At 40.1% G+C, this 18679-nt stretch overlaps 1 protein-coding gene across 6 annotated transcripts in view; it reads right to left on the bottom strand.

Moving 5' to 3' along the window:
• ESRRG (estrogen related receptor gamma) overlaps positions 1-18679 on the bottom strand; it is a 509353-nt gene that overhangs the window by 452699 nt on the left and 37975 nt on the right. For 2 of the 6 annotated variants that reach the window (XM_030557497.1, XM_030557500.1), the window contains exon 1: positions 15960-16067. The exons of the other annotated variants lie outside the window; for them this stretch is intronic. The gene's annotated coding sequence lies outside the window, so the exon portion shown is untranslated. Of the gene's footprint in view, positions 1-15959; positions 16068-18679 lie in introns of those variants that run through there. 6 annotated transcript variants of the gene reach the window in all.

Below are 18679 nucleotides of genomic sequence, written 5' to 3'. Positions count from 1 at the left end.
TCTTGCAGAAGGTGAGCCATGAGAATCCCCAGAAAAATTACCGCTTAAACACACACACTCCATTCATTCATCCAAAGATGATGAAAGGGGAAGCTGATGGGATAGCATTGCAACTGTTGCATCTCAGTCACCTATTTTCCTCTTTATCTTGCAAATCTAAGATCTTGCCAGTCGTTTTAATTGTAATCACTCTAGGCTCATAATCTCAAAGAACGCCTAAAGTTTTAATGTATGGTTTTCTTTAAAAAAGAAAGAAAAAAAGACCATGCTGGCTGGGTGGATTTTCCATACTTGCATAGTTCTTGCTTTCAGAGCCTCCCTTAACCTTTTGGAAACATTTCTACATATTAACACTTAGTAAAGTGGGCACAGAGTTGACACAAGCAAACAAAAATAGAGGAAAACTGATAATGCTGGCATGAAGCAACATTTCCGTTCGTGCATCAATTTGGAAGGTGGTTTCTTTTCTCCCACTGAACAGAGGAAAGCTCAATAAAATAGAAAAAGTGTGAGTTCCAGCGAGTTAAGAGATTTTATTTTTGTCTAATGTCTACAGTCAACTTTGAATCATAAGCAGTGATTTCTAAAATGTCAGTTATTTCTAATTCTGATCAGCTCAGACTGTGACCACATTAAGGGTTGTAATCGTGTTTGAAGCTACTTTCAAACACGTTCACAGCCTAATATGACTGTAACGTGATTTGCATCTTCACTTGTTAAGAAACTATTCTGTAGGCTTCCTAAGGGCCATATCTGTGGCACAGTTGTGGCTAGTATGGTCTTAAAAAAAAAAAATTCCTGTCTAATGCTGACAGGGAAGCCTTATTAAAATAATGTCACCTAAAAGCATGTTGGAAAACAGTTGTCAAGCACATTTGTTGTAAAGGTGCAATAAAAATAATACTTTAGGCTTCTACAGTGTCCTCTTGTCCAGGATCTCAAAGTGCTTTAGAAACACTAAATAATTAAAGCCTCACAGCACCACTGGGGGGTGAGAATTATCACCCCCCATTTTATATATATGGATCTAAAGGTACAGAAAGGCTAAGTAACTTCTTTGACCATCCTCACCTTGCTTTTACTGTGTTAAACATGAACACGTAGGCTCGGCACAGGATCTGGGCCACTTATAAGGCACAGCACAGGAGGTGGAAGGAAAGGAAAGTTGCTTTATGGCACCTTTGCCCCTTCCAGATTAAATGCTGCTTCTAGGGCTAATCTGGCTTCCAGGATAGGTGCTTCCCCAGAGCTATGGGCTGCACAGCAGCTAGGAATAACTACTGTGGAGAGCAATCAATAGGGCTGCTTATGCCACCATTGCCCATCCCATAGGAGGGGTATTTTCTGAGAGTTCCTTCTGCCCCCTTTAGCAGCATAAAAGGCCCTTGGGAAAACATAACCTGCCCCCCTTTTTTTGAAAATTCACCAGCAACATTATTAAATCTAAATACAGAAGCTAGCATCCATGTGTAATGGGTATAAGGGCAAGAATGACGAGACAAAGGACTTCTAATGCCAATGTAAGTGATTCTATAAATGTTAAGTTTTGTGTTCTTGTTTATTGTATACTGTCCTCAGTATGCAAAATAAAATTTTTGTTCTTTAGAAAGATAAAATAGTTGTCAGTGAGCCAAGCGTGAAATTCACCCTAGCGCAGAAATTCCACATAAGGAGATACATGCCACTGAAGCCCCACTCAAGATCTTAGGGTATCATTGTTTTGCATGCTCAACTACAAGTATTCATTTCTAATCTTCAGCTTCTTCTAGTAGGGTCTCTTACAACTGTTTCCAAATCCGTTACTGAAATACTATATCCAAGGAAGGAATATATGTTTACATTATGGATAGCTAGAGAAAAACATAAAAATCATCCTCTCCAGTACAGAATACAGCAGCTAAAATTAGTCATTGGACCTTCTCCTTTAAATCTAGCCATTGACCAACCATCCTTTTGATCTCCAAGCAGTAAAAAGCTCCTTTAAAAAAATTTTGAGGTCAGTTCAGCGTGTAGAATCCCAATCAAAACGTCACTGTAAGAGTGTGTGTATTTTTTTTTTAAGCAGCAACTTTTGCTCCAGTGTCAAGCAACTGTACAAGCACAGAGAACTGAAATGCCCTTTCACCCCCTGCTAGAGGTGACAAGGGAGTCCTTCTAAAATTGCAGACACATGCTCCCAGTGCAGGTGTTTGTAAACAAGTTTGGAAATATTTCTAATTATAAGCCATCAGAACTAAAATTAGAAGTCCAATCTGTTAGCTTTAAAAAAAGAACTTCCAAAAGGGTTCATCAAGTGAGAGCAGTCAGTGGGGTTTAATTTAGTGGCAAGAGTAGCACTCCTGTGACACAGAGTGATGTGCTGCTCTCCCTCAGACTTTCCACTCTAGAATGACTTATCTTTTTATTTGCTTGTGAAGAAAGTTACAATTTCAGTCCGCTCTCGTGTTTTGATGCTGTACACTTTGACATGTGATATTAATAAGATATCCATTATTCATGGCCTCATTTCTCCCATATATTCTATTAAAAATGTTAAAAATATACTCCCATAAGTTCTGAATTTCTCTTTGCCTCCAGCATTAAGTTGAGTTTTGATTCTGAACAGCCAATGTTTTTTGGCAATCCAAAAAAACAAATAGAACTATTTATGAAGTATTCACTAGTGAATCTGACCATCCATTGGGAGACACAGATGACTTGAGGGATCCTCATATTTGTGGATACGGAGCTCTAAATTAATCCCACACAACAGATTCACAGTAAGATTTTTGGTAAATTGTGGACGAGAGGGATTCTGTCTGGGTATAATTCATCTATGGTGTGGAAGGCTCACAAAAGGCCTTCTAAGCCACTGTATCCTACCTTGGATCTGGCCCTGCATAACTCGCACAGGGATGGAACCAGGGAGGCGTCATGGAATTCAAAATTGATCCGGCCTTGGTGGCCCCAACACAATGAATAAGTGGCATAGGGGGCCTGTGACCAGAACTCCAACCCATAGTCTGGGAATGCAGCTACAAGAAGCTTTGCATCTTAGGGTAGGTCTATATGGGGATAAAAGCCACATCAGCTGACTTGGCCTGTGGGGCTACAAATAGCTGTTCGGGCTCAGGCTAGAGACCAAGCTCTGGGTCACTGAATGTCTATATAGCAATATTTCAGCCAGGAACCCAAGCCGCATGAGCCCGAGTCAGCTGAGCAGGGCCTGCTGTGGGTTTTTTATTCCCATGGAGCCACATCCAAAGATACATATCAGATGGAGGCTGATTCTGTAGTCCTTGCACAGCTGTGGCTGAGCCCAGCGTGTGTCATGAGAAAGCTGGCCAGGTGAAAAGCTGGATTTTATCTCTAACTGAGCATTCTCATCCAAATCAGGGGGATAGTTATTTTTAGTAAAAAAGGTACATGTTGGCCCTTTCCATTTTCACACGGTTTCTTTAAAGAAATTAAATATCAATAACTTTTAAAGCATTATAATCACTTCCTCCAAATGAGTCTATGCCAGTAATTCCTTACTAACCCTGTGATTACCTGCATAAATAAGAGATGAAGGATTGGGCCCTATGACTTCAATGCAGGGGTTAGAGTAACAGGGAGCAGAGTGAGAGCACAGCTCACCCACCTCTGATCAAAGCAGAGGGAAGTTGCCCTTCTTCTCCCTGGCTTGGGAAAGCAGCACTTCCCCACAGCTCCTCCTCCTTGGCTGGTGCATTGAAAGCTCCCCCTTCTGTTTCAGTATAGTCTGTGTCAAAGACCACTTCACTGGAAGTGAGTGAAGACAGCGGGTTCGAACCCTAGGTCAGTGGGATAGGCTTGCTGCTGGAAAGGAGCAGCAAAATGGCACCTCTAAAGATTCATTCAGTTATGAAGTTATTATGCCATTAAGCGAGATTTCTAAAAAAGGGTTTTTTTTTAATTCAGCTATAGTGTCTGAATGTGTGTATATCATGTATGATAATGTAATATATATTCTTTGTTAGTAATCTCATTGTCATTTAATTCAAAATCAGTATGAAAACTGCTAATCTCTACCAGCACACCTGCTTTCTGAAATAGCAATGGAGTTTCAGCATGTTCCCTTACTGTGTTCAGCTGGAAAAATATTATTTTAAATAAGCATGTGTTGGAGATATGTTTGCAAATGTAAAAAACACCAAGGTTTTCTTTGTGTATATAAATATTTTAATTAAAAACATATGTATGTATTTAGGAGATTTTGCATCAAAGACTAGATCAGCAAGGGCAATTAACCCATTAGAGGGTTTTAACATCTTAGATAAAAGAAAAATCTACACATAGAAAATTCTGACTCATTTAAATTAAATATCTGAATACTAAAGAAATCTTGGCTTGAGACTGATTTCAAATATATTCTGCGAGCATGAAAGCAGCACAAAATGCATATATCTGACTGCCACAAATAGCTGAAAAAGACCATAGAAGGAAGCCTATGGGTTACAAAAGTAAAGTGTAAGCCACTAACTGCTAATTAGAAGCATCAAAAGCAAACATTGCTGCAATAAGAGCTGTCCCTTAAGTAGATGTTTCTATAACCATTTAAAGGCACAGGGTTTCTCCAGTTGCTGAGAATGGAGCTTGGATAGTTTCATCATAAAGGCCATGTGAAAAGAGACTGTGGCACTTGGCCATGTTACCCAGCTGTTTTCTAAATATGATGACAGGTGCCATATTTTCCATTTGATCGTGGAACGTAATACGTCTTCAAACAAATTTCCCCAACTAGACTGGTGCAGTTACATTTCAGAGATTCAACTAAAAGAATGTTCACCCACCCGCCAGAGAAATACTACACAGTGTTTCTTTTGACAAATATTTATCTTAATTTTTAAGAGTCAGATTTGGGGGGCAGGTATTTAAACTATTACAAGGGGAAAAATTAGAATTGGTGATAGATCATTTTTTAAATCCTAAGGTAAAAGGATTTGAGCATTCACAAATAGGAAAGATCACAGACTTGCAATATCTTGGGGGGAAGGGGAGAAGAGGGAAGGTCCTCTTCCTCTCAGCCCCATACCTGTTGAGGGATTGAAAGCAGGATGTTTTATCCTGGGGACTTCCCCTTTTCTTTATTAATTAAATGGCCAGAGTAGACTCTTATGTCGTGACTTAAGGATGCCCTGCCTGTCAAAAGGCCTATGGGCTAGGGCAGGAAAAGTTACTCTGAAAGAGTTGGGGTGGCTGTGCCATAATTCACAGCACTAAGAAGCCAAGAAACAGAAGGTCTCAGCTAAGGACACAACAGAGACACAGAGAAAATGACTTGTGGAAGAAGGATGGCAAACGCAAAAGGATCCAAATCTAGCCCGGTTCAATGCAATCCCTTAGCAGCAGCAAGCACTGGATGATGGGAAGTTAAGAGCCCACAAACTTAATTTGAAGATGCAGAAAAATACCAGGTGAAGGATTAAGGAGCAGTCTTCTGCCCTCCTTCAATAAAGGAATGATAAAACTAGCTTTAGATGAAGTACTACAAGTCCAAGTTTCAGGCTGTTGATCAATTGCAGGGACAGGAATATGGCTGTTACAGGATCAATGACATTCATAGTAAGGTTTGGAGAAGACTAGACCGGCTGACCCGATACTTCGGAAAGATGAGAAGGGACAAGTCAGCAAATGATGGAAGGGAGCTAGAGTGGGACAGGAAGTAATGGAGTTCATGCTTTTCCTCAGACCTATAGACATGAGAAGTAATAGTAAATGAGGATGAGGAACTGACTAAAGAGATTAAAGGTGGTTAAACAGAGTAATTTTCTAAAACAAAACCAAACCACCAGAAATATACAACAGATATGGGGAAATTATATTTAACATTTAAACATCTTAAATGTTAATTAATCCTCACAATGTCCTTGTGAGAGAGGTAGGTAAATATTATCTCCATTCTACAAATAGGGAAACAAACCCCAAAAGAGCAAAAACCACAGCAGGAGACAGTGTCAAAGACAGGATGAGTAACTCAGTAGTCATCAAGCTCAGGCCACAAAGTGTTCCAAAGACATGTATATGCAACATGTAAGAGATCAACATCGAGAGCAATCCCACCAGGGAAGTAGACAACATGTTCTTTTTCAACAATATGAATGAGGGTTATTTTGAGAATACCAGCAGATAACAGTGAGAGAAATCAAACAGCATGGTGGATGCTGCATTATCTTATGAGAGCAGATACCTCTACTGTGGAGGAGCACATGGTCTGCAGCACAAGATACTTCTGGGGGAATTCTGTGCCACTGCACACATGCAGAATTCATGTCTTCCCCCCTCCGCCCCCCGGATTTTTTTCTCTGCAGAAAATAGATTCTGCCAGAGAGGTGCTGCAGTTACACTTTTTGCTCATCAGGGGTTGCTGTGTCACCAAAAGAGAGGGCAGTCAGCTCAACGGCCAGAGCAGCCAGCCGTGGACAGGGAGCGGGCAGTGGCTGCATTCCTCACAACACCCTGCTCATGGGGCCAGGTGGGGAGGCACAGGATATGGGGAAGATGGACAGAGCGAGGCACATGGGGCTGCTGTGGGGGGGGCACATCAACTGAGGTTCAGAACAACTAGCTGGGTGACAACACTGAGCCAGGGCTGAATGGGAGTAGAGGTACAGGGCCACATGGAAATGGGGGGGGAGGGCAGCTGACTGGGGGTGCAGGACCACATAGGGACAGGGCAGATGTGCCTGATAGAATGGGGGAGGGGAGGGGAGGGGTCAGCGAGGGTCTGTATGGGGGAGGTTACTTAACTCCCTCAGAATCCCTCTCCATCTCCCAAAAAAGCCCTGCTCCATACTTCTCCCACCCACACCCAGCAATCCTCCAGGTTCACTCCCAAGCTCCTTCCTAGCAATTACTTCCCTCTCCCTCAGCTCCTCTGTTACCCCTGACTTCCCCAAGCCTTTGCACTGTTTCTGAGGCATGTGGAAAATATATTTCTGTATTGTAGTTAAAATGAATTATTGCTCAGAGTTCTGTATTAATATGCCCAGTAAGGAATCCATTTATCCAAAAAAAAAATGCCTGAATCTTTTTTGTTGTTTATTATTACAGACATATTTGCTGTCAAGTATTCTGAAATAAATTTCCAAAATAATTGAAACCACTGTGATTATGTTCTGTTATTTTGACAAATAAAATATGCAGACTTTTAAAATATTGTGCACAGAATTTTTAATTTTTTGGTGCAGAATTTCAACAGGAGTAACAAGAAGGTGGGAAGACATTATGTAGCTACTGAGAGGACTCCTACATTGTACTAATGGCACTTCCATCAACATAGAAGATAGGATGCAGGCATGATGTGACTGAATTAAGGAATAAAACTTGGTGGGGAAAAAGCATGATCTTTCTGATAATGAGACTGGCAAGTAACATAGATGTAAACAGACAAACCCAATGCTGATGCTTCTTCAGTAACTGCTAACAGCAGTTATTCTAACAGAGGAAATAAATGATTCTTTTAGAGGGAGAAATCCCATGTCATTAATGTTGCAGGCATAGAACAGGGCTCTGGGAAACCTGATGCACTAGAGAAAGAACAAGGAGCACAGTTTCAGTTGCTCTGTTGGACCACAATACCTGTGAAGTCTTGTGCATAGTTAGTCCAACTTAGGGTTACCAGGTGATATGAATGGGAAAACACAGTATATGCAGCTCAGCCATGTATTCTTGCTTATGCATGATAAGAGCTAGCAAATACATGTAGGAGACTGGCACAAAAGAATCCCAAAAGCAGTGAAGATAATCACCAATACACAGCAGCTTTGATGTGAGTTATCATTACCTGGGGAAAAGAGACCAGGGATTCTCTACAGGCTTCTAGGATTTTTTTTCCTTTCCTTCATTGTATGTCTATCTAGAGGCAGTGTTGTCTAGTGAATAGAGCAGTGAACTGAGAATCAGGAGATCCAAGTTCTGTCCCTGGATCTGCCACTAGCCTAGAGTGTCACTTTAGGAAAGTTATTCCCTGCTCTGTGCCTCAGTTTCACTATATGTAAAATGGGAATAAAGATACTGACCTCCTTTGTAAAGTGCTTAGCAATCTACTGATGACAAGTATAAGAGCTAGATTGTTATTATATAGTTGTACCAATCCCATTACCCTAATATCCTGGAAAAATCCTGCACGTTATTCAAGTATCTGGAAAAGATCAAGATCTCTGATGTTACTTTTAAGGCCAATGTGTGGCTAAGGTACAGCATGCAATTTAGGTGGAGGACAGCATGGACTGGGACAGGGTAGAGAGACGGCACTGTACAAAATGCTTTCATCAGCAAACAGTGAACAGACTCCTAGCCCCAAATAATGCAGCAGGTGCTCCAGAAGGCTGTTTACTAACAGTTTGATTGTGAGTGGTACAGAAACTGCAAATTTAGGCATGAATGCTCCAGGCTATTAGCAGGTGCTTCAAGCAGTCATCCAAATCAAAGCAAGACAGTGGAAAAAGCCAAGAGTTGATTAAAGGGGCCTGAAAAGAGCATAAATTCCGGTGAGGGCAGATAAAATGTTTTCCTGGTTGTTGAAATAGGCTGACAAGTTAAAAAAAAATTCAAAACACCACACACAACTGTTGTGTAAAGGTTCTGTGGAGGGTTTAAACCATCTTACTCAGGCCCCAAGATGAAATGTTGGCAAGGAAGCTGAGATCAGCAGTTGTATGTCCTCAGGTGGTTAGAGGCAAGACAGAAAAGAACTGGCATGTAGGGAGAATAGTGGGTCTGTTTGATAACGCTCCACTTGAGCATATGAGGGTTTCCCCTGTGGGTATTGTCTCGAAGAAAGCTTCAGGCAAGTTTACGCTGATTCATCACTTGTCACATCCAGAAGGTGAGTCAGTTAATGATTACTTCGACTCTCTTTTGAGTTTGGTTTCATATGCATCTTTCCAATCAAGCAACTGCATGCTCTTGCAGTCAAACACCCCGATCAGGACAAGGGCCTATATGGAATCTGTTTTTCAATTGCTGCTGGAACACTTGTATGGTTTTAGTTGTCAGGATTGCATTGACAAACTGAGTTTACAAACTACATTTTTTTTTTGATAAAAACAGACTCCTGGACTATATAATATTTTGAAGCACCTTCTATAGTCACTTCTTTTATCAGAATATACAACTCTGGGTCTTGAATTTGGATTAGTTTCTGGAGGGCCCATCACATCAGAAAGTGAAGTAGAAGACTGGTGAAGTAGCTAATGAATTTGGAGTAGAAGAATAAAAACAGATGGTCCAAGTCCAGCACAGACACTAGGAGCTTGAGTTCTTTCTTGGAAAATGAATTCTAACCTCCCCAGGGATAAACTCAGTGGACTGAATTCAACCTGCCAGAACACCACTGACTTCAATTGTGTTACACTAGGGGTGAGCTTGGACCAGTGAGTTCAAGCAGTTGCTGGTGCAGATTGTAACAGCCAATAAATTTTGCTTTAAAGCATGTAGTCATTTGAACTTCATTGGTAACATCCTGCAGATTGAGATTTTTGTCAGCTGCTGGGGGCTAGCTGGCTTGACAGCAGGAGAGAAACAATGCCTTTCATCAGAGTAACACAAGTCAATATACAGGAAGATATTTCCATCTGCTCTGTGCTTCTGGAGATGTGATATCATGCTATATTTTGGTAGGTGTTTCTGACAAAATGTGCAAGAAACCTGCTGGTTCTGTAAGTCCCTTCATATCCCATATATAAGGGAGATCCTCCTGGAAGTCACACAAGCCCCAAACATATTTTTCAGAAGCTACTATTACTTTCCAATGTAGGGCATTGTAGGAGCTGATAAAAAGCTATCAGTGAACTTGTGTGAGGCTACTTCAGGAGGAAGAAGCACCGCTGTTTATTTCAGGCATCCATAGCATGCAGAGACCTGGCTACGGTTTTAAAAAGAGCGTATCTGAAGCACATTATGTTCGTTAAACTATGGTCTATAAAGGCAAATTTTGCCACCCACTGTAATCACCTGAGGAATCTGTTGTATCTGACAACTTGTGGCCACTAGACTTAAACAATTAGGAGGCTATCCCAGCCTGTTTCTGTACCGGCCCTGTGTCCCTGCACATTGCCACAGCTAAGTCCCAGGGACTTTCATGGTCTGTGGACAGCAAATCGGGTCAGCCAAAAGGAAAGGTTCCACCTGGCTGAGCCAGCAAGAGGTATATTAAGCTTGTCTCAGCTGGAGGTCATTCTGCCTATTTTGAAGGGTGCTCTTTCAGTAGCTGTTCAAGCAATCCATGGTCAGAAACTAAGGATGTGATTTTCAGAAACTAAGGTCGGTGCAGAACACCGACCACCTTTGAAACCTGTCCCTAAGTATCAAAGGTTTTATATTCTGAAGAGTTTACATCTGCTATTTCTTTCAGGGTCAAACAGATTCTTAGTGTTGCTAAGACAATTGCGTATTATTTCCACTGCTCTTGATTGAGATGGTCTGCTGCTGAGCTTGCAGCAAAGATGAACTTGTCTAATTCCAGATTTCTTTTAGATGCTTTGTGGCCAAGGGGCTTTGCCATGGAAATTCGTGGCTGCCATCATCTGTTAGGCATGTAGTTAGGAGGTATTAACATATTTCCTTCAAGAAGGAAAAAAAGGTGAATGAAAATACATGGTCAATCCCAATGGAATACATACTCTTGTGCTTAGTGTCACTTTACAAGCAAGGCCTGGACTATTCCTCAGCAGCTGTGAGATTGTCAGCAGTAAGATTCTTTACAAAGTGTGGTGGCATATGGAATATATTGCTTGCCTCTTACTACAGAAGAAAAAAAATTGCTCGAGAATTGAGCTAGCAAAAGGAAGCAGATGCCTGATAAAGAAAGAATCCATCATGCATCAAGTGCTTATGGACTTTCTGGAAACTCTGGACAAGGGTATTTTCAAGACCAATTTATTTTCAGATTAGTCAAATAGCATTTTGGAGGAGCTACTTGACCACTGATATGGACTGCCTCCTTCAAAAATGAGTAGCTGAAATCATGCAATTGTAGGATAATATAACATTCAATGACTCAGTAGCCTACACAGTCACTATTTCTAAGCAATTCTAAAAAGGAGAATGGTCTTCTGCTAGTCAGAACCAGAACAATATCCAGTCCTTATATTTAATGGTTTAGGAAAGGATCTTTTTTTCCCCAAACATGTTCTGACCCAGCAGATTTTGGCACAATACTGGTTCCTCAAGTTCACAGCTGGACTTGCCAAAGAGGATTAAGCAAGAACAGGTGGCATGCTGGTGAATTTATTCAATGTTAAACCACAAATGAAGGTGCAGAATAGGAACAAGGTCAGGCAGTTATTTCCATGTTTATGTTCTCTCTACAACAGATACCCAATAGGCAAAGAAGCAGAAATTGATTTGTGGGCATTTGTTTGAGTCCTGGGTGCAACAGAATAGTAGTTTTCAAAATTATGGTGCACAGCTGGAGTCAGAAAACCAAGCTACAGGAAAAGGGGGAGTGATGGGGGAGCAATTATTATACACACTGCTTTCTAAGTCTATCTTCTGACATGATGGCTGACATTTAAGGAAGAAATGAGAAGAAAACTAGGACTACTAGGAAGGTGTTTGAAAAATCTGCATTGACCAAAATCATATTGTAGGAAGCAAGGAAATAGGTGAGGTGCATAAGGTTCATACAGAAGAACAGAAGAGAAATCTATGCAGAAATGGATTGTGTTGTGAGCTTTTCAGGAAGCTGGTAATTTCTTACAATACACTGCACATATTATTCCTTCCAGATAGTGATCAGCTCTCAGATAACTTAGCTTGTATTTATAGAACTCCCTGGAGATTATGCTTTTCAATGCCATGTGGGGTGACACGGTAAGGAATTGTTGGTCAGATCTGTGGTGGATGGAATTTAGGTGCTATCCATTAGTTTTCTGTCACCTCCATGAAGCTGTCTGTTTGCCACTGAAGTAGCCTTGATCTGGAAAAGGGACTGGGATGGATCTTTTCCAGTACACAGGAGTAGTCCCAGACAAATGAATATTAAGGGGAGGAGAGTGTTTGTTCCTGTCACATCTGCATAGCGACACTGGAAGGGACTGGAGTTATTTCAGAGGTATCTGAAGGTATCCATAACAATGACTTGTTCATGTTAATGATGATCTATTACAATATGCTTGTTATTTATGTAGTTTTACTATGTCCTTTAACTTTCAGTAGCACAGGCATGAGCAAGAAAAAGGAGGCCAAAGGAAAATGCCAGTGCTAAAGCACAAAGGCTTTCCTAGTAGTCTCTTTCCATACAAAGCACAAACCATAAAATAAAATAAAAAAATAAAACCAATAAAGTCCATTGTCTAACAAAGCAGACAATAATACTTAACTCTTTTATAATGCTTTTCATCCAGAGATCTCAAAGCTCTTTACAAAAGATCAGTGGCAGAGCCACAACTCAGTCCTTTGTCCCATCCACTGGACCACACCTTTAGGTGTATGCACATCTTCTATTAACTGGCAAGGGGAGAGGCACATGTGCATCAAAGGGCAATATTTGCCCTCATAAATTTAACACTGACTACTTGCTTTTATTAACTTGTTCCAAATGTCTTGTGCTTAAATTAACAGATCACAATGTACTTATTTTTTCCATGTAACATTGCATGTACAGGCAATACAGTACATAGGACATGATCTTCCTTTCAGTTACACAAGTGTGAGAGGATAATCAGCCCTATAAATTTGATTTACTTTCCTCTTCCTAAAGACTTTTCAGATGTCTTATATACAGAAGAAATAAACAGAATTTCCCTGATCATCAACACAAAATAAAAATTCCTGCAATATCACAGAGGAGGCAAACTGAAAACCATAAAGGTTTTATTAAAAATAGGGAAAGATCAGTACTTTTCCCCCCCAAAGAAATAGTCAAAGCTTGTAGGAATTATTACAATACAATAGTTTCTTTATGAAATTCAATCTGACCAAAAAAAAACAAAACAACCACAACAAATAACTTGGATAAACTGCAAGTTTCACTTTCATTTTAGCAGAGGCTTTTCTTAAGAACTGGTAGGCACTAGCTTTAGTACAGAACATATAAGTAAGACATGTCTTATCAACTGCATCTTCGGATCAGAAAATTACCGACTTGATCATTGGCCAAGTTCTGGTCTCAGGTACACCTGTGGAAAACTGGAGTAATTCCACTAACAGTAATGGAGTTACTCCAGATTTACACCACCGTAACTGAGATCAGAATTTGGCCTGTGTCTCTGCATTGAGTCTTTGCTGAATAACAAAATTCAGTATTAAGTATACATGGGCAACTGACACAACAGAGATAACCAATATACAATCTCTTTGTACATACAAAAAAAGAGTACATGTCCAACCTCTGTTTCTGTGCTTGTAACCAAGGCATTGTTGTACAGGGGCAAAAAAATCATTTAGATTTACCTGTGGCTCGCTCTGGTTAGAAGTACTGGCAACTGAATTAATTCACGTGAATTCACTGAATTAAAGGAATACTTGTAATCAGGGCCGGCTCCAGGGGTTTTGCCGCCCCAAGCAGCCAAAAAAAGAAAAAAAAGCCGTGATCGCGATCTGCGGCAATTCAGCGGGAGGTCCTTCGCTCCGAGCAGGAGTGAGGGATCCCCTGCCGAATTGCCGCCGAATACCTGAAAGTGCCGCCCCTCTCCAGAGTGGCCGCCCCAAGCACGTGCTTGATAAGCTGGTGCCTGGAGCCAGCCCTGCTTGTAGTGCCTCTTAGTTAATGCTTTTCACTTTTCCATAACAGATAATCTAGCACTGGAATTAAGAGCCTTCCTAAAATGGATTCCCCTTGTGTATGAATTCATTTCATTACTCCATTTTTATTTATATAGAACATTTGGGCTTTTTTCAGCATGTCGTCATGATCTTCTCTCTTTCCCCATCTACCTGCCAACCTCAGAGGATCAGTATTAAAATAACCATAATTAAAAATAGTACCTTCCCATGTAAGAGACCTTACAGAAGAGGAAAGGATAAAACATTGAGAGGTTCCCCACTCGTCTCTACCTATTAGAGCCCACAGCTTACCAACAGCCTTACAACAGGCCACATCTTGGTGACAAAGAACAGGTCACTTCATTCAATTTTGACGGGATGAGTGGTGTTTATAATGCTCCCTTTTTACATTTCAGATCACACTGTTTGCAGAAAAGTCCACAACATTCATTTGCTCAGAAGCACACTATAGCATTATATAATGATCAGAGGCATTTTTTCATGGAGAAACAAAACTGGCTCCAAAACACAATTCAGTGAAGAAATAAAGGGGGAGGGGGGGCGGGGAGCGAGAGAGAGACAGCTTTTACTTAGGTGCTCAGTTATCAATGGATTAAAAAAAAAAAGTCAATTCTTATCAGGCTCAGTTAAGAATCATTTCAATCCATCCTATCTGGCTGCACGCTGCCTTCCTTAAAATATTTTCTGCCATTACCAAGAAAGGAATAAGTTTCCATTCATCAAATGGATTAAGGAGAGGGGGGAAAGTCCTTGAAAGGAGTAATGCAGGGAAGCAGAAGGAAGGATTCAGTAAACTGCCAACCAAACAGAAGCACTCTGCTATCTCCCACTGTGAAGTAATAGTATCTGGGCTATAGATATGTTTGTCAAACATATCTATAGCACAGATAATTAAGTTAGTGCAGCAAACTATCTACATGCTTTGAAATGTTCCTGCAGTTGGTATACTAACCTTTCTTTCACCTGGTAGGTTAAGCTCACCATCTCCTCACACATATTTGCAGGCTTGTGACCTATACTCCATCCTCATTATCACATCATTTATGGTAGCTAACTATGTTGGAACTGATATTCAAGGTTTTGTTATAAATAAAAGTGATTAAAGGGGAAGCCTAAATAAGAGCCTTATATCAGTGAGAAATACTTTGTATATCTATAACACCTTTCGCCCAAGATGCTCAAAGCACTTTACAAACATTAAACTGCACAATACTTCTACAAGATAGATATTTAATATTATTATCATCCCCATTGATAGATCTATTTTATGATTAGTGTCCAAGAGTCTTGACTCCCTGTCCACTGATCGTTAGAACTAAAACACATTCTCTCCTTGTTAGTCAAAGAAAATACTTTTAATAGTTAATAAAATCACTACAGATCTCTCAATTGCTATGCTGAAATCACACAATGTGATGGACAAGATTATAAAATAGAAGCATCTGAAGACTGTTTATGGCATTTGTAAGGCATGCTGCTCTGATTTGGGGACCATGCAGCTCTTCCCAAGTGAATTCTCTTTTCAGCTGTCTGAAGCAGAATTGCATCTGCTATTGCGAGAAAGACTGCCCCACCCCTTGGTAAGTCTGGAGGACCCCTTACTGCTAATATATGCTTTCTTTTGCTGCTAAGGACATTTATTTCTAGTAAGATTTGTAAACTCCTTGATATCTTCCATTTCAATTTTGGTAACAACCGAAGTATTTGATGCTAGACCAGCTTGGAATGGTCAAACCTAAGCCCTGCCAAATTTATAGTTTGCCTCTCCCACAATGGGGCTGCATCTTTTGGGATTAATGGGGCTGAAAAACCCTAATGTAGACAAGGCCATAAAGGACAATGTGAGAAAGTCTGCACTGCAAATCTCCTTGTAATACCTGTCCTGTGGGTAAACAGAGGCTTTTATTCTCCAGGGACATCAGACAGACATCTTCCAAGAGCACTTTAAAACATTCCCTTGATAAAATTAACAGAAAAACCTCTTGCTGCTTTTTGTTGTTGCCATACTGTACCCTTTTTTTTTTTCAAACCAGTTCTTAATTATGGTATATTTATAGTCCCTGGTGTTTCAATCTATAAGGTAATAACTGGCCCTCTGCAGTTAAATTAGACCTTATTTAAGTAGGACAAAATGTCTTGCCCGTGATACTTGTACTCCACCAGGAGTCTGAAACCATGAAACAATCAATAAAAACAAAATCTGAAAAGAGTCAGACTTTCTCTCTTACCTTGTAAACTTCAGCAGGTTCTAAAGCCACTTTCAAAGAGACAGAGAAAGTAAGAACTACAGGTCTCAGAAACATGCCTTGACAATAAGACCTCTTGCTTTTGCCAGGGATTAGAAACAGCATTTTACCTGCAGTGAAGTGAAACACAAAGCCTGACAGGTAACCAAGGAGCCCACACTACAGTGAGCTGCTTTTACACTACACAGCTATGGTGCGCAAAGGAGACCAAACTTCCTCACACATGCAAACTCCAGATTTAATTTTCTGCAAGATTACACACAATAATTACAAAGTTTCTGTAATTTATCCTTGAAAGCTTGTGACTGTAGGATCCATAGGAATTGATCTTTTATCTTTTACCTCCAAAAGATATTGTGTCTATGCATATCATGTTTAATACAGTTTACCAGTTTAACACAGAGCATATTTTCCATTAATTTCTAGAGTTACTAAACTGAACCTTAACTAAAATTAAGTTGACTATTAAAAGCTCAATGAGTAACCCAATGAACAGAGGTCCTGTATATAGGGCTTAGCAAACATGCTGCAAGAGTTCTGGCAGCCACCAAGACAGACGGACAGAGCATCTGCTGATCAGCATGCATTTTCTGTTGGCTACATACATTAACCATACGTACATTAACCATTACTTTGACATTCTAAAAGCAATGACCAGATTTCTACAGCTTTTGGCCTGCAATTGGTGTTTTAATGCAATCTATATCACTCCATCTAATTTGTGCCACTGAACGTAGAATTTTAACATCTTCAGGGAAAAAGAGAAAAAGACTTTCTGCAACAAAAGTCTAAACATATTTGGCTAATTGCAGCATGTGTTTCAACAACAAAAGGGGTGATTTGGAAAATCCAAATCCATTTTGAAAATGAGCATCACATACACCACATTGAGGGATTTTACAAGATAGTTTATCCTTGAAATGCTGTAGTTTAGTTCCATTATACCATTCCATGAACCAAAAATGAAATACTTCTTTTGACTCGTGTATCAATTTTCGTAGTCTTAAGATATTAAAATTAACCCATTAGAGTTCATATATGCTATTTTGTAAAGAGAAGTTTATTGAATTGAAATCTACTGGCCAGTTTACAATACATACGCTACCACTTAAACTAACTGATTTATATAGATATATATAGATTTATAAAACAGTTGTTTTAGAAATACATGTGTAATATAACTAAAAGTCACCAGCTGGTACTATTATAAACCATCTTACAAATTTTGTTTAACTAAATGTATAGGCAGTTAGATTTTGGTAGAAATGGTGTTTTACTTGTGATGCAATTCTTTTTAGTAGCTGCTATTAAAAGTAAAGTTTGTTCACTACCTGAGAATCAATCTAGCTAGAATTTTGTAAAATTGCAAGCTGTTAGGTATAAAGACTATCTGTCTGCAGTGGTGCTAGAACTAGGGTTGCAGCTCCCACACCCGCTGACTTAAAGTAGTAATAACAAACACCAAACACACGGTTTCCATCATCAGCATCACACTACACAAATTGTTCCAACACCCCTGTCTGTTTGTATAACTTCTAGGCCAGCGGGCACTACCCTAGTACAAATGGAATAATTTCTTAGGTTCAGCTCTATCGCTCACAGGATTATACCCATGGAAGTAAACAATAACACTGTATGGCCATGTCTACACTACAGGTAGATCGGCACTGCTGCAATTGATGCAGTGGGGTCAATTTAGCGGGTGTAGTGAAGACCTGCTAAATCAACGGCAGAGCACTCTCCGGTCAACTCCAGTACTCCACCAGAACAAGAAGAGTAAGGTAAGGTGACAGGAGGGCATCTCCCATCGACGCAGCGCAGTGTAGACACCGCAGTAAGTCGACCTAAGTTATGTCAATTCCAAATACGTTATTCACATAACTAGAGTAGCATAACTTGGGTTGACCTACTGCGGTAGTGTAGACCAGACCACAGCTATAAGAAGCTCTCAAAGTGTAGATGCAACCTAAGAAAAAAAAGATTTCTACCCAGTTCAGTTACTCAAGATCAACTAAAAAAGCAGGAACCTTCACAAGGAGTGGGAAAAGTTCATTTTTCAGGATCACCTGAAATCCAGAAATGAGGTGGGAAAAGGCTGTCACCTGTTAATCTGGACTGGAGAGAAAAGTAAAGACACTTATAAAAATTTGGATAAAATATGTCAGTTGAAATAAAGAAAGCCATATTACAATAGGTTCGATATACACCTTTACCCCGATATAACACGACCTGATATAACATGAATTCGGATATAACACAGTAAAGCAGCACTCTGGGGAGGCGGGGCTGTGCAGTCCAGCGGATCAAAGCAAATTCGATATAATGCGGTTTCACCTATAACGCAGTAAGATTTTTTTGGCTCCCAAGGACAGCGTTCAGAGTAGAAGTGTATATGACACCACAAAAGCTATATAATTTATAATAAAGTAGAAGGTCCAAATGAACTCAGAGCAGTATGCGATAGAGGTAAAGCTAAAGACAGTTTAAGGAGACATCAGTTTGGGACAGCATCTGGGCCTATTTGTCCAAAAATACATGAAAGGCTGATGATAACTTAAGAAACTAAGCTCGATTTAAATAAAATAGTAGATATTGCTAGATTACATGAAATAGCACAAGTACAGCTAAAAATTAGTGATGGCATAGGATCACTGACTCAGCTACTTCTGAGCCATTGCTTCATTTTGCCTTCACAAAACACC

This window comes from Gopherus evgoodei, chromosome 3, assembly GCF_007399415.2.
Source record: "Gopherus evgoodei ecotype Sinaloan lineage chromosome 3, rGopEvg1_v1.p, whole genome shotgun sequence".
Classification (NCBI taxonomy): Eukaryota; Metazoa; Chordata; order Testudines; family Testudinidae; genus Gopherus; species Gopherus evgoodei.
This window is presented reverse-complemented; position numbering and strand designations above follow the sequence as displayed.